We start from the raw sequence: 27,376 nt of genomic DNA on the forward strand, positions 1-27,376 counted from the left end.
AATCATTTGTAATATTGGGGGAAAAAAGAAACAAAAACAAGAAAAAAATCTATCAATGTTCAGGGGATTGGTTAAATAAATTATGATATGTCCATACAATGAAACACTACGTAACCATTCAACCAAATGGAGTACTGTATGTACTAAAATGAGAAATCTACAAAATGTATATTGTTAAGTGAAAAAGTAAGACCCAAAACAGAGTACATAGTATGCTAGCCCTTGCATGTTTTAAGGGAGATATATACGTAAGATATTCAGGGACCCCCATGGGGGCAAAAGACAAGGATAATTAAATGACTCTCTGGTACAGTAAGCTATTCTCTAGTATGGCATGTTTTTCTCCTCTGTCCCCTGTGTTCCTTCAACAAACCAGTCATGAGACCCTAATAAAACTGCAGAAGTAGAATGGTTGCACAAGATAAAATTGTTACTGAGAAAAAACCTAAATAAACCCTCTAGCTTTGCTCATTCTTAGTCTACTTAAAAACCACTAAGTTTTAGGGTCACACAGCTGGGCAATGCGTTCTTAGTTTCCCACTAAGAAAACACTGATGTGTAGGTTAGAATGATAACAGTTGCCTAGGTTACTCTTCAGGGACCTGAAAGACACTTTTGCTGAAACACTGGCTCTTCACTTGGGCGTGTAGATGGCTGATGAATAACAGGAATGGGATGGAAAAGCTTGGCATTTCTGTCTTCATATTGCAAGTGTCCCCTTTGGGGTCTTAACCTTCAGGTCAGATTCTACTCAGCTCTGCAAGTGTAGACTGCTTGGCTTGATTGCCCACTGGAGCTGGACTTGTCTCCTTCCTTCCTCTCCCCCTGCTCTCAGCAGCTGCAGCAGCCCAAGCATCTTAGGTCTTTCAGCCCCATCACAAGATTTTGGTGCCAGCTGCAAGAGTAGCTCAGCAGATTCTAGGACAAGCTGACTATGTCTTCATTAGTCTGTTTCTTGCAACAGAGGGAAAACGTCTTGAGACTATGCCCAAGGCCAGTGAAAACTCACCACTTCAGCACACCCCAGCAAACTAATAAAAGCTTGCTTTTACCTTTTTTGGGAGAGCAGACTTTTCACTCTCTCAGTTGGTGCTATCTCCCTTCCACTCTCAGTGAAGCCCCCCAATTAATGCTTACCTATGTGTTCATAATTCTCCACTCGGCCCCATTTCTATCATTTTCAAGTGGAAACATCCCATCTCTGATAGCAAAAGCTACCACAGACACTGGTCAGAATAATATCTCTAGGGTGGGGCACTGGGAAACTGGAGAGTTAAGATGACAATTTTCACTTTTTTTGCAGTTTAAATTTTGCCATCTGTTATTTTTTTTAAAAAAATAACTGAGAATATATAAAACAGAAGAGTCTAAATAATTTACTTTTTAATTTATGGCATATTTTATTTGTATAAATACATATAAACACATTGAAAACATATACACTGAATATCATGTATTAACTCTTTTAGATTCAGAAATGGAGCCCAGGACTGGATACAGATGCTGAAAATAGCCACTTTATCTTCCTTCCTTCCTTCCTTCCTTCCTTCCTTCCTTCCTTCCTTCCTTCCCTCCCTCCCAATACTGGGATTAGATTCTAGCATTAGACTCAGGGCCTCACACATGTTAGGGGAGAGTTCTACCATTAGCTACATACCCAGCCTTTTTTATTTTTTATTTTGAGACAGGGTCTCTCTAAGTTGCTAAGGCTACCCTCAAAATTGTGATCCTTCTGCCTTAACCTCCTGAGAAGTTGGATTTCAGCTCTTTGGGGAACTATTCAATATTCTTCATAGTATGACACACAGTTAAATGTAGAAATAATTCTCAGTTATCTACCTTTTTGCTATTGAAATCCTGAGATACAGATATAGCTCTGCTTTAAAATATAATGTCTAGGACTGCAAATTGGTGCAACCACTATAGAAAGCAGTGTGCAAATTCCTCAGAAAATTGGGAATGGAACCACCATTTGACCCAGCTATCCCACTTCTTGGTTTATACCCAAAAGACTTAAAATCAGCATACTATTGTGACACAGCCACATCAATGTTTATAGCAGCTCAATTCACAATAGCCAAACTATGGAACCAACCTAAGTGTACATCAATGAATGAATGGATAAAGAAAATGTGGTGTATATACACAATGGAGTTTTATTTGGCCATAAAAAACTGAAATTTCAGCATTTGCAGGAAAAACAGATGGAACTAGAGACCATCCGTTTTTCCTGCAAATGAAGTTAAGTAAAAAAAGTCACACTCAGAAGGTCAAGGGTCATATGTTTTCTCTCATATGCGAAAGCTAGAAAGGAAAAAGAAAAAGAAATGTGGAGGTGGATCTCCTAAAAACCAAAGGGAGATCAGGAAAGGTAAGGGACCAAGGGTTAGAGGTAGGGAAATGTCCCTAGGACTCCCAATAAAAATGGAGGGGGGGAGTGCTGGGGAGTGATATTGGTCAAATTATATTGTGTGCATGTACAAATATGTAACAATTTGTTGAATCCCATCATTATGTACAATTATAATACACAAATAAAAAAATAGGAAAAAAATAATGTCATATTTATAAGAAATAATTTTGCTCTCCGCCACAATGTGGACGGTAGGCCATATGCCTAAATTTGGGGGATCAATTTTTTTTTTATTGTTTGTTCAAAACATTACAAAGCTCTTAACATATAATATTTCATACATTAGAATCAAATACAAGCAAGACTTTACTAATATTTTCTTCTAATTCAAAATAAAATTTTCGCTTGCTTTTGTCTGTGAAAGACTGTCAAATACTCACCTGATGTCAATGGTACCAGTAGGTTAACCTGCCAGGGAAAATCAGTATATAACTTTGTAACTATAAGCACCTTCTCTGAATTCACAGTAATTAGGGAAATGTCAGTTGCCAAGATTGATGCAGTTACACCTCTGGACACAGTATTAATTAAGTTGTGTTTTTCCTAGCAGATTTGGTGCTGCATTAGATAGTGCAAAAGTGAATGGCATTATTCCCATTTGTAATGGAATATGGATAAGGGGTTGAAATACCATGCATCTGGGTCATGGCTGATCATAATGCATGAGGAAAAAATTGTAAAACTACACCCAAACACCTTTGATTTGTCTTCTACCTTCCCAGTCATACCATGCCCCATTGGACATCTTTTCCATTCCCTCTTGCTCAGTAGTAAATGACCAGTAAAGACTGGATGCCATTCACAGATAGACATGAGGAATTCCTGGAAACATAACACTGTTTTAGTATGACTGTGTCTCCTACATTCCAGTATATTCTTTCTTTCATTTAACAAACATCTGTGGAGCCATTCACTGTTCCAGGTGTTGGAACTCTGCTGCTGTCAGAACTCATCAAGCTTACATTCTACTGCATAATATTTAGGTAGTGATAAATGCTAATAAAGAGAAAGGAGAGGGGATAAAGATGTAGCTTAGTGGTAGGACACTTGCCTCACATGCACAAGGCCCCAGTATCCTCTTCAAGGGCACTAACTTCCTTCCAGTAGGCCACACACCCCAAAGGTCCCACCCCTTCCCAGTAGTATCATGGGCTGGAGATTAATCCTTTAATATGAGGAGACATTTAAGATCCAAACTATAACAAGGTAGAAGGAGTTAAATTTCATTAGTTCCATGTTGCATGGTACTCAACTAAAAATAAGACTTGGCCTTCATAAGGCATTGACCCTGTAAGTAATGGAAAGTTTACAGATACAGCCCCCCACCCCAAAAGAGAGAGAGAGGAAGGAAATGTTGCAGGAAGATGAAGAAAGTTTTGAAGAACTCAAAAGCATCTGGAATTAAATCAGTATCTCTGTCCAAGAAGTCTGAAGATTCAATGAAATTTCACAAAACTAATCTACTCATGATAATTTCTTCCTGGAACTTGAAACTTTACACTTTCTCCTATGCAAGAGTACCTCATATCTAGAAATATCCTAAGAAATCAACATATTTTATTTGAAAACCCCTTTGCTTATGTCTCATAAAAAGTGGACACAGACTTGGCCTTCTCAACTTAGTAAAATATATATGGGGCTGGAGATGTAGCTCAGTGATAAAGTGTTTGCTCACTGTGCATGAGGCCCAAGGTTCAATCCACAGCACCATAAATGAATACATAAATAAATAAATGAATGGGGTGTACATGCTCTTTTGCTTTTGTTTTCTGGGCTTTTTGTCTGTTTGTTCCCGGGTGACTCCAGTCTCTACCTGTGTCCCTCTGTCATGTTTGACCTGGGAGCAGTTGGCCTGTCTGTTATCATGGGCTGCTAAGCAACAGGAGCACCCAGGATCATTAGGGTAGATGTCAACAAAGTCAATTTTAAGATGATAAAGAAAGGAGTTTTATTTGATATGATAGGTGCTGGTGCAGAATTTTGTTTTGAGGTCATTAGAAAGTCAAACACCGTGGTGTGATCTCTGGAATGAAAGTTATCAGTATTTATACCAGTTGTTTTATAATTTAATTGAATAAACATTCTTAAATTCCCTCCATATTCCTCTATTTAAATTTCTCTGTGCCCCATGACATCTCAGCTGGTGCCCTCAGCCCAAGCCTAGAGATTCATTCACTAACCTAGACACTGAACCTAGAACTCTCATAATGAATTTTCTTTCCCCTCCTTCTCCTTCACATTTACTTCCACATAAACAGACATCCTCTGATAGGCACCTTGGTAAAGAATTATTGCTCAATTATTCCATAACAAGAATCATTCTTTTCAAGCCAGAAGATCTAAGTAAGATTCTTTTAAAGTTCAACAAATAATCCTAAAACACTATAAGCATCTTACTTTCAGTAAAATTATGTTAGATCTGAGATATATTTCCAAGGAAAATATTTACTATTCTTGATTAGATGGGTTCATTTCAAAAAGAAGGAAAAAATCCTGTTTTTCTGGTTAAACATAGTTTATATAAGATTAAGGAACTTGAGAGGAAGTTATTTTAGAATCTGAGACTTGCTTTCATTGGAGTTTTGAAGATATAATGTGTTATTAGGTTATAGGGCTCTATCTTCCAGTCAGCTATATGAAACTCAGAGAATAGTCTCTTCAACTCGGGCCCTTTTCTGATTATGTGTTTGTAGTTATTTATTTTCTGATGATTCCCTCTTGGTGTGTAGCACTACTATTTATTTTCTGAATGTTGATTTTATTTCTTGCAATTATGCTGAATATATTAGTTCTTGTAGTTTGGGGTGAGAGTTTTGTTTATTTAGTGTACAATGATCAAAGTTTCATGTCCAGATCTATATGGTGCAGGAGAGACACAGGTACAAGGAAATATAGATCCAAAGACAGAGGCAACTAAAAATAGGAGCATTTTGGGTAATTTTGTCCAAAGACTCTGATGATATTGTATGTATATATAAATACATACATATATTTATTTACACTAAATATATATATATATTTAGTGTATAAAATTCTCTTATCTACAAAAGGATACAGCAAAACCTTTCTCACAGTCTTGTTCTGAGAAATAGACTTTGGAAATAACTAATGAGAAGATGTCTGATTATGACTTCATTAGCATGTCATATAATGCAAATATCTAACTGTTGCTTTTGATGTCTAAAACAAAATGTTAGTTTTAACCAACCAGCTCTGTCAGTAATGGTTCTTACAAAAATTATTACTATTTTTACAACCATTACTTTTACTGTTTTTATTTTATTTCCATTTTTGAGTCATAAAATGCCAGGTACTATAATAGGCAGCAATAATGCCTTATCTGTTTCATAACATCCTTATAAGATAATGTTATTTCAAAGTAGGATAGAGAAAATTATAAAAGAAAGCACAAGCTGAAAAGAAGGCTCAGATCCAACCCTCCAGTCCCTCTGTTAACCCCTACACTGCCTTGCATTTCGTTACAGCAGGCAGCTGCTTGCTCTCCTGCCATGAGAGTCATGGGGTCTGTGTGACTGTTGAGTGGATGACTGCAGGTGCTCAACTCAATACTAATGGCCAATTAGTGTCAGAACGTTCTTTCCATGGGTCTGTTTCAGAAGGTGTGGATGAAACCAGGAAGGGTGGAAGTACCTCAGGGGTTGGAAATGGAAAAATAGAAAAATGTACCAGAAAAACTTAGGAAAAGATATAAAAACAAGAGTTTTAGATTACAGTGTCTGTTTCAATTTACAAATATCCAAGGTAAGATAATGCATATTGGTTATAACCAGTGCATCTTGGTAAGTTTGTCTCATGCAAAGGGAGAGAACAAATTATCAATAACTATAACTATACATACCTCAGTTAAGTTATATAAACACTGATTGAAATTCTTTAGAGAATATAGTTAACCATTATTAGTCATTGTAAAAAGATTGCAAAGCCTTATTACAAACAAATGAATTGTCATTATGTCAACCCCAAAATGTGGATTTATGTTTTTAAAGAAATATTGTGATAAAAAAACAAGAATGACTTTTCTGGAGAAATTTTTTTTCATAGAATCCTTTAATTTTCCATTGTATAAACCTGTCTTGGAACATATTTTTAAGAGTCGTCTTTTAAGAAAATTTAAATAAATCTTCCTAGAATTCTGAGGTCATTAAGAAAATAACCTGATATTTAAGAAGAAATGTGTTTATCCAGAGACTGGGCAATCTAATTTCTTGGGGAAAAGAGATCAGAATTTGGAATTGTCTGAATTATTTTCACTGGGGTGCTGTGGTTCCTAAATTATCTATAGCAGTATTTTATTACAGATATTAGGCATCTCCCCCACTTCATTTATTAAAAAACAGATAAATAGCTGGGCATGGTGGCACATGCTTGTAACCCCACCTACTCAGAAGGCTGAAGCAGGAGGTTTGAAGAAAACCTGGGCAATTTACTGAGAGCCTGTCTCCAAAAAAAGGAAAAAAAAAAGCTGGGGATGTAGCACAGTGGTAGAGCACCAGTGGGTTCAATCCCTAGTCTCGGGGTGAGGAAGTAGATAAATGGCAGAACCAGCAAAAAAAAAAAAAAAAGTAAGAATCTAGCTTACACTGTAATTTCAGTTCCTCTGTTTGGGATCATTGGATATTCCCACTGCCATTTCTCTCTATTGTATTTACACATGAAAATGTTTATATAAAATACACATAGCTAAATATTGTAAAGATCAGTAATATCTTACCCTCATAAAGAGCCTAATTCACTAGCCACTTAAGCATTCATATAGTGATTGTTAATGCAAGCTAATTCCTTTCACAAAAGGCATAATCTTCTGGTTCAGTGTTTTCTAATCAGGATAGTAATTAATGGGTGTTGGGCAAGCCTGCTAACCCCCTACAAGGTGCACAGTGAAGAGTTCTCTAAAAATGCCATTACTGCCCTTTTGAAAAACACTGCCTACTGTCAGCCTGCAATCTTCCGTCTTAAACCGTGAGGCTAAAGAAGGAAATAAAAATGAAAGTCTTTGTTTTCAAAAGTATAAAAATACTTTTATCAGATCATCAATTAAAATGTGAAAACTAATAGAAAAATGTGCCAGCCCTTTGTACCATGACATAAAACACTATTTAGAATTTTTCATTATTTATAATAGAAAACAACTTAAAAAATGAATTCATTGGAAGGGTTTGGAGTGGTTTTGAGAACAAGTAGAAAATCGAGAGAACACAACCCAAGCTGGGATCAAGAAAAGCAAGTAATTTCCAAGATCCTATCACAGAAAAATATATGCACAGGGCACTAGCAGACTATGGAACATCATACCTTACATACTCACACCATACTCACCTTTCCCAGAAGTGAGATGCCAGGAGATTCTGTGTGGTAACTCATTGATCATGGCATTGATCACAGTACTAAATGTAATCTATTTCTTAAAAACATCAAGAGAACTGAGAAAATACAATTCTAGGTTTATGTAACTTTAGCTGACTCCCTCTTTCTTTTGCAATTCTTAATGCTAGATGACATGTTTTATTGTTTGTACACATTCCTTTTCCAGAAGTTTTCCCTGGGATTACTGCCATGGTGAGAACTCAACTCTTTCCTTACGTCATTTGGCTCATTCTTGAAATTACACATCATAAAACACGTGCACATCAAACGGGCTATTTCTAAACATTTTAATTGTTTCATTTTGTGATTCCCAAGACCTCAGCTGTTGTTATACATTAGAAATGGGTAAACTGCTCCATGGAGATTATAACCTAACACCAAAAACATCTTAAGAGAGTTATGTTCACCTGCTTTGAATTATTTCTTCTCTGTAGTATCAAGAGCCTCCCTCAGGAACACAACCCTGTACCTGAGCCATGAGGTTAGGGTAGGCATTCTCCTCATGAAGAAGGTGATAGGACAGACCTAGATTTCTTCAGTCAAAGCCCACATTTCCAGCAGTTGCTTTGGATGACTTTTCTTTAATAATGAAACCTCATGCATAAAGTCTGAAATTAATTTGCATATTACCTTGCTGGAAGAGCATAGAGCATATTCCTAAATTGGTTTCCGATTATAAGGCAGGGAAGTTTAATATAGACCCACTAATTACCCATACTCTGAATCCTGAAAGGATCAATGAAGCAGTCAAAATAATGAAAACGTGGAAATTAAGTCACTCACATAATTTTTATGTCTGTGTATTTGGGACTAAGATAAAGGCTGCTTGGGTGTGAGGACAGAAGGGAAGTCATGCTGCAGAAGCTACAGACAGCTAATTGAAAATGCTTTCAGGAACTTCGAAATCAACTCCTTCCCCCCGTATCTTGTTTTATTCCCAAATTACAAAATATATAATCCTGAAAGTACTGAAGAGCTCAGATACACTTAACATTCACATTTTATTTTCAATGTGACATTTTTACACAGCACATTAACTAATGAAATCAGTTCATAAACATTATAGTCCAAGTTTAAGAACATAGTTTACAAAAAGCTCATTGTTATCTTTACTTCTGTTATTCTATTTCAAGATGTAAATTATTCATAGAATTCCCGATTCTGACATATATCATTGCTCACTACTCCCTGCTCTCCCACTGCAAAAAAAAATAGAAAGAAAGAAAGAAAAGAAAAACAGAAACTAGACAAAAGTAACACTGACATCTCTATACGAATATAAGCTTGCCTATCTCCTTCTTACACTTGGAATTTCATGTTATTTTTTAAAATTTTTTCACATCTTGCTTAATCTTCCCTAACCTAAAAGGAAGGGAATCTCATTTACTGGTCAATAAAGTGAGAATTAGAATTTCAAAACACAAATGTTGATTTGGAAGTGTCTCAACTTTTTCTCTCCTCTCCCTCTGTCCTTCTTCTCTTTCCCTCCTCCTTCTTTTAGTATCCACTATGTCCTCTTATTTTAAGTAAAATGTGATTTATGCAAGATCTGCAACATATTAGAGCAACTGTATTATGTCCTATATAATCTTGTGTCTTAGAAGAACTATCCAAACAAAGCTGTTTCTAATTTTTTGCCTCTGATTACTCCACAGTGAACTCATATCTGGCTTCATCACATAACAAAGATTTTAATCTCTACAATGAAAACTATGAAACACTGATGAAAGAAACTGGAGAGGACACACACAAAAAAATGAAAAGACATTTCATGTTCATGGATTGGAAGAATTAGTATCACTAAAATGTTCATACCACCCAAAATTATCTACAGATTCAATGCAATCCTTATCAAAATACCAATGGCATTCTTCACAGAACTAAAAAAGAAAAATCCTAAAATTTATATGAAATCACAAAACAATACAAATAGCCAAAGCAATATTGAGCAAAAAGAACCAAGCAGGAGGCTTTATACAGCCTGATTTTAAAATATACTAAAGGGAGACTGGAGGAGGAAGCCCAGACCGGACCCACCACACCAGACAGGAGGAAGCCCATCAACCTTTAAAACCCATCAACCGGGGGCATGGCTACCAGCATGGTTCTGTGGCTGATCCAGGTACCCGGTTTCCAACTCCCCCACCCTTAGCTGCGATAACTCAAAATTTTTCCCACAAGCTTTTGGGGATGTAGCTATCAATGCAAAACAACAACTGTACAGGCACCTGGTTTTCACCTCAGAGACTAGAGTAGGGAGGATACAGGTAAGCTCATGTCCTTTCACACTGGCTACATCCACCACCCTGAACACAGAGGCTCAAGCTAGGAATAGACAACGCCACCTACTGGAAGAAAGGAAAACAGAGTTCTGAGAGACTTTTTTTTTTTTGCTATCTTTTCTTCTCTCTTTGTCACAACCTCAACATATGTGAAAACAAGAACTGTGCATGAAATAAGACTTTAACAACTGAATCACCAAAATAATATAATATAGAGGAATTGCATATGCCCCACCTCCCCGCCCTTTTTTTCTTTCTTCTTTTTTATTTTCTTTTTCCCTCTCTCTTTTTTCTCTTTTATTCCTTATTTTTTTTCTCTTCATTCTTACTCCCTCTTACTCCACTTTCAACCCCCTAACCTTTACTATCTATACATAGGGTAACTTTCTAAATACAGATAGGAGGTTGAATCTATACATTCTTCCATAAATTAACAGTCTATTGGTTAGAGTTCTCCAGTTGCTAAGTTAGATTAACCTCATACCCTCACTCCCATTCCCCCTAAGGATAACATCCTTTGTCTGAAATTCAGTTTTCTATCACCAGAAATGGTATGCCTTTTATGAAACTAATGACTATATTTTTAAATATTAATTGAAAACCAATATCTGCAGACTTAGAGTCTAACTATAAATGTATTAATAATGAAACTTGTGCTTAGATGATATACTATTGATATTGGAAACTGTTAACATTGTCTTTCTCCACAAAAGAGGGATTTTGGAACTGTACAAAAGCAATATAAATATATAAGGGGAAAACCAGTTTCACAAAGCTGGAAAGAAACATGAGCAGTATGAAAAGACAAGGAAAGAAAGGACCACAAACAATGCAGATCAATTCAACATTAGAAGAGGTAATATCTGCAGCAGATGGAATGTCAGATAAAGAGTTCAGGATATACAGGTTTCAGATGATCTGGAGTCTCAAGGAAGACATTAGACAGCAAAATCAGACAATGAAAGATCACTTTGACAATGAATTACATAAACAAATCCAAGAAGCAAAAGATCAACTCTACAGGGAGACAGAGGTTATAAAAAAAAAAAAACAGAAATCCTGGAAATGAAGGAAACAATAAATCAAATTAAAAACTCAAATGAGAGTATTAACAGCAGAGAAGAACACTTAGAAGATAGAACATCAGACAAAGAAGACAAAGTATTTAAACTTGAAAAGAACATAGACGGCTCAGCGAGAATGTTAAGAAACTATGAGCAGAACATCCAAGAAATATGGGATAACATAAAGAGACCAAACTTAAGAGTTATTGGGATACAAGAGGGTATAGAGGTCCAATCCAAAGGAATGAGCAATCTGTTCAACAAAATAATACTAAAAAACTTCCCAGACTTGAAGAATGAAACAGAAATCCAAATCCTAGAAGCATACAGGACACCAAATGTACAAAATCATAAGAGATCCACACCAAGACACATTTTAATGAAGATGCCAAACATACAGAATAAGGAGAGAATCTTAAAAGCCACAAGAGAGAGGAAGCAGATTACATTTAGGGGTAAACCAATCAGGATAACAGCTGATCTTTCAACACAGACTCTGAAAGCTAGAAGATCCTGGAAGAAAGTGTATTCCAACCAAGAATCGTGTATCCAGTGAAATTAAGCTTCAGGATTGAAGATGAAATAAAAATACTCCATGATAAACAAAAGTTAAAAGAATTTGCAGCTAGAAAACAACCGCTGCAAAACATCCTTGGCAAAACATTACTGGAAGAGGAAATGAAAAATAACAATGAAAACCAATAGCGGGAGGTAGTACAGTAAAGGAAAAACTAATCAAAGAGGAAAAAAAATCATGTTAAGTAACATAAATAAACAAATATGGCTGGAAGTACGAACCATATCTCAATAGTAACTTAAATGTTAATGGCTTAAACGCACCAATCAAAAGACATAGGCTACTAGATTGGATTTTTAAAAAAAAAAGATCCAACAATATGCTGTCTACAGGAGAATCATCTGATAGGAAAAGATATACACAGACTGAAGGTGAAGGGTTGGGAAAAATCATACCACTCACATGGCCCTCAGAAGGATTCAGGGTGTCCATACTCATATCAAATAAAATAGACTTCAAGCCAAAGTTAATCAAAAAAAATAAAGAAGGACACTACATATTACTCAAGGGAACACAAGACTTAACGATCATTAATATATATGCCTCAAACAACGGCATAGCTACATTCATCAAACAAACTCTCCTCAAGTTCAAGAGTCAAATAGACCACAACACAATAATCATGGGAGATTTTAACACACCTCTTTCACCACTGGACAGATCTTCCAAACAAAAGTTGAATAAAGAAACTATAGAGCTCAATAATACAATTAATAACTTAGACTTAATTGACATATACAGAATATAACACCCAACATCAAGCGGAAACACTTTTTTCTCAGCAGCACATGGATCCTTCTCAAAAATAGACCATATATTATGTCACAGGGCAAATCTTAGCAAATACAAAGGAGTAGAGATATTAACATGCATTCTATCTGATCATAATGGAATGAAATTGGAGATCAATGATAAAATAAGAAAGAAAAATTCCTACATCACATGGAGAATAAACAATATGCTACTGAATAAACAAAGGGTTACCAAAGACATCAAAGAGGAAATTAAAAAATTCTTAGAGGTAAATGAAAACACAGACACAACATATCGAAATCTCTGGGACACTATGAAAGTAGTACTAACAGGAAAATTCATTTCATGGAGTTCATTTCTTAAAAGAAGGAAAAGCCAACAAATAAATGACCTCACACTACATCTCAAAGCCCTAGAAAAAGAAGAACAAATCAGTAGCAAATACAATAGAAGGCAACAAATAATTAATAAATCAGAGCTGAAATCAATGAAATTGAAACAAAAGAAACAATAAAAAATGGCAAAACTAAAAGTTGGTTCTTTGAAAAAATAAATAAGATTGATAGACTACTAGCCATGCTAACAAAGAGAAGAAGAGAGAGAACCCAAATTACTTGCTTACGGGATGAAAAAGGCAATATCACAACAGACACTTCAGAAATACAGAAGATAATTAGAAATTATTTTGAAACCCTATACTCTAATAAAATAGAGGATAGTGAAGGCATCGATAAATTCCTTAAGGCATATGAGCTAATCCAGATTGAGTCAGGATGATATAAACAACCTAAACAGACCAATATCAAGTAAGGAAATAGAAGAAGCCGTCAAAAGATTACCATCCAAGAAAAGCCCAGGACTGGACGGATATACAGCAAAATTTTACAAGAAATTTAAAGAAGAACTAATACCAATACTCTTCAATCTATTTCAGGATATAGAAAAAAAAGGAGTACTTCCAAATTCATTCTATGAAGCCAACATCACCCTGATTCCAAAACCAGATAAAGACACTTCAAAGAAAGAAAACTTCAAACCAATATCCCTAATGAATATAGATGCAAAAATCCACAATAAAATTCTGGCAAATAAGATACAAAAACATATCAAAAAGATCGTGCACCATGACCAAGTGGGATTCATCCCTGGGATGCAAGGCTAGTTCAATATACAGAAATCAATAAATGTAATTCACCATATCAATAGACTTAAAGATAAGAACCATATGATCATCTCGATAGATGCAGAAAAAGTATTCGACAAAATACAGCATCCCTTTATGTTCAAAACACTAGAAAAATTAGGGATAACAGGAAATTACCTCAACATGGTAAAAGCTATATACACTAAGCCTCAGGCCAATATCATTCTAATTGGAGAAAAATTGAAGGCATTCCCTCTAAAATCTGGAACAAGACAGGAATGCCCTCTCTCACCACTTCTATTCAAAATAGTTCTTGAAACACTAGCCAGAGCAATTAGGCAGATGAAAGAAATTAAAGGCATAAATATAGAAAAGGAAGAACTTAAATTAGCACTATTTGCCGATGACATGATCCTATACCTAGCAGACCCAAAAAGTTCAACCAAGAAACTTCTAGAACTAGTAAATGAATTGAGCAAAGTGGTAGGATATAAAATCAATACCCATAAATCAAAAGCATTCCTGTATATCAGTGACAAATTCTCTGAAATGGAAATGAGGACAAATACCCCATTGACAATATCCTCAAAAAAACAAAATAAAATACCTGGGAATCAACCTAACAAAAGAAGTGAAAGATCTATACAATGAAAACTACAGAACCCTAAAGAAAGAAATAGAAGAAGACCTTAGAAGATAGAAGGATTTACCTTGCTCATGGATACGTAGAATTAATATTATTAAAATGGCCATATTACCAAAATCACTTTATAGATTCAATGCAATTCCCATCAAAATCCCAATGGCATTCCTTGCAGAAATGCAAAATCCCAATGGCATTCCTTGCAATCATGAAATTCATCTGGAAAAATAAGAGACCCAGAATAGCTAAAGTAATTCTAAGCAGGAAGAGTGAAACTGGTGGTATTGTGATTCCAGATTTTAAACTATACTAAAGAGCAATAGTAACAAAAACAGCATGGTACTGGCACCAAAACAGGCTGGTAGACCAATGGTACAGAATAGAGGACACAGAGACAAATCCACAAAATTACAATTACCTTATATTAGACAAAGGTGCTAAATGCAGGCAAAGGCGAAAGGATAGCATCTTCAACATATGGTGCTGGGACAACTGGAAATGCATATGCAACAAAATGAAATTGAATCCCTTTCTCTCACCATGCACAAAAGTCAACTCAAAATGGATCAAGGAGCTATGAATCAAACCAGAGACTCTGCATCTAATAGAAGATAAAGGTGGCCCTAATCTTTATCAAGTGGGGGCAGGCCCCAAATTCCTTAATCAGACACCTATAGCACAAGAGTTAAAACCAAGAATGAACAAATGAGACAAGTTCAAACTAAAAAGTTTTTTCTCAGCAAGAGAAATAATATGTGAGGTGAACAGGGAGCCTACATCCTGGGAAAAAATTTTTACCCCTCAAACATCAGATAGAGGTCTAATCTCTTGAGTATACAAAGAACTCAAAAAGTTAAACAATAACACACAAAAAAAATAACCCAATCAACAAATGGGCCAAGAACCTGAACAGACACTTCTCAGAAGAGGATATACAATCAATCAACAAATACGTGAAAAAATGCTCACCATCTCTAGCAATCAGAGAAATGCAAATTAAAACTACTCTAAGATACCATCTCACTCCACTAAGAATGGCAGCCATTATGAAGTCAAACAACAATAAGTTCTGGAGAGGATGTGGGGGAAAAGGTACACTCATACATTGCTGGTGGGACTGCAAATTGGTGCAGTCAATTTGGAAAGCAGTATGGAGATTCCTTGGAAAGCTGGGAATGGAACCACCATTTGATCCAGCTATTCTCCTTCTAAGACTATAACCAAAAGACTTAAAAATAGCATACTACAGGGACACAGCAACATCAATGTTTATAGCAGCACAATTCACAATATCTAGACTGTGGAACCAACCTAGATGCCCTTCAATAGATGAATGGATATTTAAAAAGTGGCATTTATACACAATGGAATATTACTCAGCACCAAAAAATAACAAGATCCTGGCATTTGCAGGGAAATGGATGGCATTAGAGCAGATTATGCTAAGTTAGCCAATCCCTAAAAAACAAATGCCAAATGTCTTCTCTGATATAAGGGGGGGGGGTGGCTCAAAATGGGATAGGGAGGAAGAGCATAAGAAGAATATTACCACTAAATAGGGAAGAGAGGTGGGAGGGAAAAGGAGGGAGAGGGGAGTTGCACGGAAGATGGAAGGAGACCCTCATAGTTATACAGAATATATGTATGATGTTGTGAAGAGAAAAAGAAAAAACAAAAAGAGTGTCACATTAGATTGGATAGAGAGAAATGATGGGAGGGGAGGGGAGGGGAACGGGGGATAGGAAAGGCAGCAGAATAGAATAGACATTATGATTGCTATAAGTATATAGGTGACTCCAGGACCAGTGTGATTCTGCAATCTGTACAATTAGAAAAATGAGAAATTATGCCCCAATTGATTCAAATGTATGAATTTCCAAGATCATTGTAATGTCATGTGTAGCTAATAAAAAAATTTAAAAAAATACTTGACATATAATATTTGCACATCATATATATATATATATATACACACATGTACATATACATACACACACACACACACACACACACACACACACACACACTAAAGGGACCAGGGGTAACAGGCAAAGAGAGAGGCAGAAGTGCTGGGGAATTATATTGGTGAACTTATATTGTTATACTGTGTACATATATGAATATATAACAACAAATTCCATCATTATGTACCATTATAATGCACCAATAAAAATGTGGAAAGAGAAAAACAAAATATACTAAAAAACCTGTAGTAATGCAAACAGCTCAATATTAACATAAAAAAAGACAAATGAAATAGAGAGCACAGAATTAATCCTGGCCATCTCCAGACAACAGATTGTTTTACAAAGGCACTAAGAATGTACATGGAAGAAAGTACAGACTTCAATCAAGAATGCTTGGGAAACCAGATGTCCAAACGCAGAAGAATGAAAATAGACCCCTGTCTCTCATGCATTATACAAAACAACTCTAAATGGATTGAATACTATGTAAGATTATAAATTATGAAATTACTAGAAGAAATCCTAAAGAAAGTACTTCGGAACAAGGATTTTATTTTGGAAAAGACCCTGAGAGCACATGACACAAAATAAAACTACACTTTTTAACAAATGGTGCTGGGGAAAGTGGATACCCATGTGTAGAAGAATGAAGCTTGGGCTGGGGATGTGGCTCAAGCGGTAGCGCACTCGCCTGGCATGCGTGCGACCCGGGTTCGATCCTCAGCACCACATACCAACAAAGATGTTGTGTCCGCAGAGAACTAAAAAATAAATATTAAAAATTCTCTCTCTCTCTCTCTCACTCTCTCTTTAAAAAAAAAAAATGAAGCTTGACCTCTACCTCTAACCTTGCACAAATTCAACACAAAGTGAATCAAAGTCCTAGGAATTAGACCAGAAACTCTGCAACTGCTAGAAGAAAATGTAGGTCCAACAATCCAACATGTTGACACAGGACCAACTTCCTTAACAAGACTCCTAAAATACAGAAATAAAGTCAAAAACCAATAAATGGGATGTTATCAAATTTAAAAGCTTCTGCACAGAAAAGAGAACAATTAAGAGTGTGAAGAGAAAGCCTACAGAATGGCAGGGGATCTTTGCCACCTGCTTCTCAGGGCATTAATGTCCAGAATATAAAGAACTCAAAAAAACTTCACACACACACACACCACCACCACCACCACCGCCAATTAGGAAATACATAAAAGAACTAAACAGACACTTCTCAAAAGAAGAAATACAAAAGGACAACAACAAATATTGAAAAATTGTTCAACATCTCTACCAATTAGAGAAATGCAAATTAAAACCTTCATATTTCTGCCTTGGAGCTGATGAGCCACAGACTGAATCCTCTGAAAACATGAACCAAAATAAATCTTTCCTCCTCTGAGTTGTTCTCCTCAGGTGTTTGGTCACAGCAATGAAAAGCTTATACAGTTAACAAAAGACTAAATATAACCTGACAGCTGCTCCAGTGCAGGATTCATAGCCGTCATGTTGTGCAGGTCTCCAGGCCTCAGCATCAGCACAGGAATCCTGGCCACGGCTCCCACGTGGACCTCCCCCTACCAATGTGGGGATTCATGTGTAGAAGAATGTAGTTGCCTTCATCTTGGGGCATTGCAACCACTGCCACAGTCTCCTACATGCAATAGCCTGCACCTGGGGACACTGCACTGGGTCCGGTGACAACCGTCAGACACAATTCTGCACACCACAAAGCTGCATCTCTAAACAGACCACTCAACACCATCACAAAGCCCCACCTGACCTGACACCCATCACTGCAAGCAGCTGCCTCCATCTTGGGACACTTCTGTCACCATCTTTAATAGTAAAAACTTACAGCTTGGAACACCAGTTGGCACTTAGAAACAATATCAAGGTACCAAAAGTCCCCAACTCCCCCATCTCCCTTCTAGCCACTAACCCTGCACAGTGCCTGTGGCTACGCAGCCAGCCGTAGCTGGCAAAACCGGCTCACAAAATCAGGTCCTGAATTGCCCAGTATAAAACAGCTCTTCAATACAGGTGAGCAGCTTCTAGAGCAGAGCCCACAAGATCTTTGGAGAGAAAGGTTCCTGATTGGGAAGTAGAAACTGATGGGTGAGTGAGATACAGTTTAGAGACTAATTAGAGACTAGGAATTGTGAGGTCTACAGGTGATATAAGGAGATAAGACCAGGCACCCACACTATATGAATAGGCCCCAAAGGAGATCCTTAGGATGCAGTCTCCCATCAGGGATCAGCAAGTACTATACTCCACCTCCAGAAGCCCTGCACCCAAGACCAACCTTCCACTCTAATAACCTTCACCTTCCTGAGGACAAAGATAGCAGAAAACAACAGAGAACCCCAACTACAAGATGAGAAGGGAGCTGGAAAGATACTTATCTTCAAAAAATAATCCTTGTATCTTCCTTATAGATCTCTCTCTCTCTCTCTCTCTCTCTCTCTCTCTCTCTCTCTCTCTCTCTCTCCTCCCACCTTCACATCCTCAACATTTGTGAAACCAAGAAATTTTCATGAATTAGGCTACTGAAGACTGGGATATCTGAACGGTATATTACAGTGGTGTTGTATATTTGTTTAACTCCTAATTTTACATTTTTTACTTTTCTTAATATTTATGTTTGCTTGTTTTTTGTACTCTACTGTATTCCCACTTACTTGTCTCCCCAAAATCACTTTCTCTCTCTTCTCCTGCTACTAACCAACCTCTTTAGATTATGCTTTTATGCTTTCTAAGATTTAATAACTCTATATCCTCACCTCCTCCCCTCAACATCTCACCTACACCCCATCCCCATTTCTTTTTCCACCATCAGAAACTGTAGACCCTTTTGAAAATATACTGTTTATATTGTGAATGATAATTGAACTTATTATTTCTGTATACTGTGACAAAACCTTAAATGTCTTAATAGCAGCTATTTGGTTTAAGGTTGTAAATTGTTTGTGTTGGGATCTGTTCATATTGTTCTCCCCCTTAAAGGAGCAGTATTAGAAACCTGCAAGGACACTATAAGCCTATAGGGTAAAAAATATAATGCCTCCGATTTGCAGTGCTAGAAGGGAAGACACACGAACAACATGAAAAAAAACAAGGGAAGAAAGTGCCCCTAATAAACCAAGATATTACATTATTGGAATCCATAGACAGCACAACAGAAGAGACAGAGAAGGAGTTCAGGATGTACATAATTAAAATATTATGTGAATTAAAGGATGATATAAGAGAGCACATACAGGCAGCAAAAGATCATTTTGATAAAGAGCTACATAAGCAAAGACAAGAAGCAAAAGATTACTTCAATAAGGAGATAGAGGTTCTGAAAAAAAAACAGAAATTCTTGAAATGAAAGAAACAATAAACCAAATTTAAAGCTCAATAGAAAGCATAACCAACAGATTAGACCACTTAGAAGAAGACCTCAGACAATAAAGACAAAATATATCATCTTGAAAAGAATGTAGACCACACAGTGAAGATGGTAAGAAATCATGAGCAGAATATTCAAGAAATATGGGATAATATTAAAAGACCAAATTTAAGAGTTATTGAGATAGAGGAAGGCATAGAGTTCCAAGTTGAAAATTTTATTCAATGAAATAATATCAGAAAATTTTCCAAACAAAAAGAATGAATTGGAAAATCAAATACAAGAGGCTTACAGGACACCAAATGTATAAAATCACAACAGAGCCACACCAAGATACATTATAATGAAAATGCCCAAAATACAGAATAAGGAAAGAATTTTAAAAGCCACAAGAGAAAATAATCAGATTACATGTAGGGGAAAACCAATAAGAATATTTGCAGATTTTTCAAGACAGACCCTGAAAACTAGAAGATCCTGGAACACCATATATTAAGCTTTGAAAGAAAATTAATGCCAACCAAAAATTATATCCAGCAAAATTAAACTTTAGATTTGATGATGAAACAAAAACTTTCCATGATAAACAAAAGTTAAAGAATTTATAACTAGAAGGCTATATAACATTCTTGGCAAAATATTCCGAGAGGAGGAAACAAAAATCAACAATGAAAATCAGCAAAAGGGCCTTCCAACCAGTGGACTACCACAGGAAGTCAAGCCTGGGGGCCAAAAGCACCCACACTGGCCTGGGAAGGACTCAGGCTCACAAGAGGCCCAGTACATACCCTGGTGGGGCAGACACCCACCAGAGCCTAGCCTCTGGCACAGGACTGCCCTATCCAACCAACAGACTACTGAGGGAGGTCAAGCCCAGCTGCCCAGATCCACCCACTCCAACTTAGGCAGATCCCAGATCCAGGATTCAGTAGCATTCATTAAGGGACACCAGCAGGGTCTGGAAGCCTAACATTAAGGTGAGGTACAGACAATCTGCACAGGTACTATAAGAACATAGGGAATAAACTAATATCTCAGATCCACACTGCAAGAAAGGAAGGCACATAGACAACATGAAAAAACAAGGGAGGAAAGTGCCCCAAACAAACCAGGACACTATAATAGCAAAACCCATGGACAATGATGTTGATAAAATGTCAGAGGAGGTGTTAAGAGGGTTCATAATTAAAATGTTCTATGAATTAAAGAATAACCTAAATGAGCAAATAAGACAAAAATTGGTCACTCCAACATTGAGATAAGAAAGTAAATACGAGTAGCAAAAGAATACTTCAAGAGAGAGATAGAGACCCTGAAAAAAAAAACAGTCAGAAATTCATGAAATGAAGGATACAATAAATCAAATAAAAAACTCAACAGAAAGCATAACCAACAGACTAGATTACTTGGAAGAAAGAATGTCAGATAATGAAGACAAAGTATACAATCTGGAGAGTAAAGTAGATCACACAGTGAAGATAGTTAGAAACCATGAACAGAATATCCAAGAATTATGGGACAGCATCAAAAGACCAAATCTAAGAGTCATTAGGATAGAGTAATGCACACAGTTTCAAACCAAAGGAATGCACAATCTCTTCAATGAGATAATATCAGAAAATTTCCCAAGCATGAAGAATGAATTGGAAAACCAAATACAAGAGGCTTACAGGACACCAAATGTACAAAATTACAACAGATCTATACCAAGTCACATTATAATGAAAACGTCTAGCATACAGAATAAGAATAGAATCTTAAAAGCCATAGGAGAGAGAAATAAAGTCACATATGGGGGAGACCAATTCATATCTCAGCAGATTTTTCAACCCAGACCCTCAGAGCCAGGAGATCATGGAACAACATATACCAAGCTCTGAAAGAAAATGAATGCCAACCAAGAATCTTATATCCAGAAAAACTAAGCTTTAGATTTGATGAGGAAATAAAAACCTTCTATGATAAACAAAAGTTAAAAGAATTACAACTAGAAAGCCTGCACTAGAGAACATCCTCAGCAAGATATTCCAAGAAGAGGAAATGAAAAACAATGCTGAAAATCAGAAGAGGGAGGGATTATACTAAAGGAAAATCTAATTAGAGGAGAAACCATTCACGTTAAATACCAAAAATAAACAAAAATGGCTGGTGTTGCAGTAATTCACTCGAAGGTCAGCATGAGAAAGAAAGAAGAAGCAGAGCAAGCAAAGCAGCAGCAGAAAAAAAGTGTTTTATTGTATACAAGCAATCTTTTTATAGTATTATGAACAAAGAAGGCAGCCTTTCAACAGCAATAAATCAGGTCTTTTAGCTAACTAAACATAGCATACAGAAGTTTTACTTTCTAATCAGAAATGACCCGCTTCTCATGGCTAATCTTCTCTCGGCCCAGAGCATGCTGAGCTCTGCTCTTTGTTAAGAACAGAAAATAAAATTTTTCTCAGCACCCTCCTAGCCCACTTGGCAGAACATCCCGTTTGCAGGCAAGTCCTCCCAAGGACAGTAGACACCTTGTTTTCAAGCATGTCCGCTGTTACCTATCTATACCTTGACAGAATATCCCATTTGCAGGCAGACTCCATCAAGGACAGTAATAGTTATGCAGTCACATCTGATTCTCTATAGCTGGGAATACAAATCATGTCTCAATAATAACCCTGAATGTTAATGGCCTAAACTCACCAATCAAAAGACATAGACTAGCAGATTGGATCAAAAGAAACAAAAGACTCAACAATATACTGCCTCCAAGAGATTTATCTCAGAAAAAGACATCTACAGACTGAAGGTAAAGGGTAGGGAAATAATCACACCACTCACATGGACTGCAAAAGCAAGCAGGGGTTTCCATCCTTGTATCAAATAAAGTAGACTTCAAATTAAAGTCTATCAAAAAGGATAAAGAAGGACACTACATACTGCTCAAGGGAACCATACACCAACAAGACTTAACAATTATAAATATATATGCCCCAAACAACAGAGCAGCTATGTTCACCAAACAAACTCTTCTCAAGTTCAAGAGTCAAATAGACCACAACACAATAATTTTGGGTGATTTTAACGCAACTCTTTCATCACTAGATAGATTGAACAAGGAAACCATAGAACTCAATAATACAATTAATAACTTAGACTTAACTGACGTATATAGACTATTTCATCCTTCAATGAAAGAACACTTTCTTCTCAGCAGCACATAGATCCTTCTCTAAAATAGACCATATATTATGCCACAAAGCAACTCTTAGCAAATATAAAAAAGTAGAGATACTACCCTACATTCTATCAGATCATAATGGAATAAAGTTAGAAATCAATGATAAAATAAGAAATAGAAGATACTCCGACACCTGGAGACTAAATAATATGCTATTGAATGAACAATGGTTGCAAGAGACATCAAAGAGGAGATTAAAAAATTCCTAAAAGTAAATGAGAACACTGATACAATATATCAAAGTCTCTGGGACACTTATGAAGGCAGTACTAAGAGTTCATTGCATAAAGTTTATTCCTAAAAAAAAAGGTCAACAAATAAATGACTTAACATTACATCTCAAAGCCCTAGAAAAAGAACAAATCAATACCAAAGTCAGCAGAAGACAATAAATTATTAAAATCAGAGCTAAAATCAAAACAAAAGAAACAATTGAAAAAATTGACAAAACAAAAAGTTGTTCTTTGAAAAAAATAAATTAATAAACCTTTAGCTATGCTAACGAAGAGAAAGAGAGAGAAAACTCAAATTACTAATATCTATGCTGAAAAAGGAAAGACCATGGACACTACAGAAATACAGAAGATAAGTAGAAATTGTTTTGAAAACTTGTACTCCAATCAAATAGAAAATATCAAAGGCACAAACAAATTTATAGAGTTATAAGATTTGCCCAAACTGAATCAAAATGATATACACAAGTTAAAAAGAGCAATTTCAAGCAATGAAATTGAGAATTTTGTCAGAAGCCTACCAACCAAGAAAAGCCCAAGACCAGATGGATATACAGCTTAGTTCTACAAGACTTTCAAAGCACTAATTCCAACACTCCTCAAATTATTTAATGAAATAGAAAAAAGAGGGAAAACGTTTAAACTCATTCTATGAGGCAATATCACCCTGATCCCAAAACCAGGCAAAGATACATCATAGAAAGAAAACTTCAGACCAATATCTCTAATAAACATAGATGCAAAATTTCTCAATAAAATTCTGGCAAATTCAATACAAAAACATATCAAAAAAATAGTGCACCACAATCAAGTGGGGTTCATCTCAGGGATGCAAGGTTGGTTCAACATACAGAAATCAATAAGTGTAATTCATCACATCAATATACTTAATGATAAGAATCATGTGATCATCTCAATAGATGCAGAAAAAAAGCATTTGACAAAATACAGCACAACTTCATGTTCAAAACACTAGAAAAACTAAGGATAATAGGACCATATCTCAACATTATAAAGGCTATCTATGCTAAGCCCCGGGCCAACATCCTTCTAAATGGAGAAAAATTGAAAGCATTCCCTCTAAAAACTGGAATAAGATAGAGATGACCTCTTTCACCACTTCTATTTAACATAGTTCTTGAAACTCTAGTCAGAGCAATTAGACAGACAAGAGAAATTAAAGGGACACAGATAGGAAAATAAGAACTCAAATTTTCACTATTTGCCAACGATATGATTCTATACCTAGAAGATCCAAAATATTCCACCAGAAAACTTCTAGAACTAATAAATAAATTCAGCAAAGTAGCAGGATATAAAATGAACACCCCAAAATCAAAGGTATTTCTATATATCAGTGACAAATCCTCTGAAAGAGAAACTAGAAAAATTACCCTATTTGGAATAGCCTCAAAAAAATAAAATACCTGGGAATCAACTTAACAAAAGAGGTGAAAGACCTCTACAATAAAAATTACAGAATGCTAAAGAAAGAAATTAAAGAAAACCTTAGAGGATGGAAATATCTTTGTTTTCTTGGATAGGCAGGATTAATATTGTCAAAATGACCATAATACCAAAAGCACTATACAGATTTAATGCAATTCCAATCAAAACCCCAATGACATTACTCATAGAAATAGAAAAAGCAGTTATGAAATTCATCTGGAAAAATAAAAGACCCAGAATAGCTAAAGCAATCCTTAGCAAGAAGAGTGAAGTAGGTGGCATCACTACACCAGAACTTAGAACTATACTACAGAGTCACATTAACAAAAACAGCATGGTATTGGCACTAAAACAGACTTGTAGACCAATTGTACACAAGAGAGGATACAAAGACAAACCCACATAAATACAGTTATCTCACATTAGACAAAGGCCCCAAAAATATATATTGGAGAAAAGATAGCATCTTCAACAAATGGTGCTGGGAAAACTGGAAATCCATATGCAACAAAATGAAATTAAGCCCCTATCCTCTCACCATGCACAAAACTCAACTCAAAGTGGATCAAAGACCTAGGAAATAAACCAGAGACCCTGTGTCTAATAGAAGAAATAATAGGTCCTAATCTTCATCATGTGAGATTAGGCTTCAACTTCCTTAATAAGTCTCCTACAGCAGAAGAAATAAAATTAAGAATCAATAAATGGGATGAATTCAAACTATAAAGCTCTTTTCAGTAAAATAAACAATCTGTGAGGTGAATAGAGAGCCTACACAATGAGAGGAAATTTTTACCACACACACATCAGATAGAGCACTAATCTCTAGGATATATAAAGAATTCAAAAATCTTAACACCAAAAAAACAAATAACGCAATTGATAAATGGGCCAAGGACATGAACAGTCACTTCTCAGAGGAGGATATACAATCAATCAATAAATATATGAAAAAGTGTTCATCATCTCTAGCAATTAGAGAAATGCAAATCAAAACTAAGATATCATCTCATTCCAGTCAGAATGGAAGCTGTTAAGAATACAAACAATAATAGTATTGGCAAGGATATGGGGAGAAAGGCACACTCATACATTGCTGGTGGGACTGTAAAATGGTTGCAACCAATACGAAATGCAGTATGAAGATTCCTTGGAAAACTTGGAATGGAACCACCGTTTAACCCAGCTATCCCACTCCTCTGTTTATATCCAAAGGACTTAAAAACAGCATATTACAGGGGCACAGCCACATCAATGTTTATAGCAGCACATTTCACAATAGCTAAGTTGTGGAGGCAACCTAGATGCCCTTCAGTAGATGAAGGAATAAAGAAACTGGGGTATATATACACAATTGAATTTTAATAAGCATTAAAGAAAATAAAATCATGGCATTTGCAGGTAAATAGATAAGAGTGGGAGAATATAATGCTATGCGAAGTAAGCCAATCTGCAAAACCCAAATGCTGAATGCTTTCTCTGATATGAGGATGCTGATTTATAATGGGGATGAGGTGAGGAGCATGGGAGTAATGGAGGAACTTTAGATAGGACAAAGGGGAGGGCAGGGAAGGGAGAAGGTAGTGGGGTAGGAAAGATGGTGGAAAGAGATGGACATCATTACCCCAAGTACATGTATAAAGATATGAATGGTGTGACTCTGTGTACAACCAGAGACATTTATATATGTGTACTATGAGTTAAAATGAATTCTGCTGTCATATATAACAACTTATAATAAATAAATAAATTTTAAAAAATAATACTAAATAATAATGTGTTGATGAGGATATGCAGGGAGAAGGTACACTCATAAATTATTGGTTGGAATGCAAATTGGTGCTACCACTCTGGAAAGCAGTATGGAGAATCCTCAAAAAAAGGAATTGAACCACCTTATGACCCAGTCATCCCACTCTTCAGTATATATCCAAAAAATCTAAAATTAGCATACTATAGTCATACAGCCACATCAATGTTTACAGCAGACAATTCACAATATCCACACTATAGAACCAACCTAGGTGCCATTCAACAGATGAATGGATAAAGAAAATGTTGTATATTGACTCAGCCATAAAGAAAAATAAAATTATAACATTTGTGGATGGAACTGGAAACTATCATGCTAAGTGAAGTAAGCCAGACCCACAAAGTCAAAGGTTGAAAGTTCTCTGATATGTGTAAACTAATCCAAAATAAGGAAAAGAAAGAAAGAAAAAAAGGCAAGGAGGGAGAATTCCAACAAAATAGAAGAAAGATCAGTGAAGTAAAGGAAAGGGATTAAGGAGGAGGGAGGAGGAAAAGGATAAGGAAAGAAGAGTGGAATGATTCTGACCTAAATTTCCTATGAATATACCCAAGTGAATCTCATCATTCAGTATATCCACAAGGCACTAATTTAAAAAAAAAAACTGTAAGTAAATAGCAGAAAGATCAGTAGAGAGAAGGAAAAGCAGAAGTATTAGAGACCGAATTAGAACAAATTTATTCTATGCATTTATAATTATGTCAAAATGAATCCCCAAAGGAAACAATCAACTAAGTGAAGAAAAAACCTACACAATGGGAGAGTGTATTTACTAATTATATATCTGACCAGGGGTAGATATCTAGAATATACAAAATATCAATGAACAAAAATTTTCAAAGGGGACAAAAGACCTAAACTTACATTTCTTTTTTTTTTCTTTTATTTTTTGAGAGAGAGAGAATTTTTAATATTTATTTCTAGTTTTTGGCAGACACAACATCTTTGTATGTGGTGCTGAGGACCGAACCTGGGCCGCATGCATGCCAGGCGAGCACGCTACCACTTGAGCCACATCCCCAGCCCAAAACATACATTTCTGGGA

Source organism: Ictidomys tridecemlineatus, chromosome 9 (assembly GCF_052094955.1).
Source record: "Ictidomys tridecemlineatus isolate mIctTri1 chromosome 9, mIctTri1.hap1, whole genome shotgun sequence".
NCBI classification, from domain to species: domain Eukaryota; kingdom Metazoa; phylum Chordata; class Mammalia; order Rodentia; family Sciuridae; genus Ictidomys; species Ictidomys tridecemlineatus.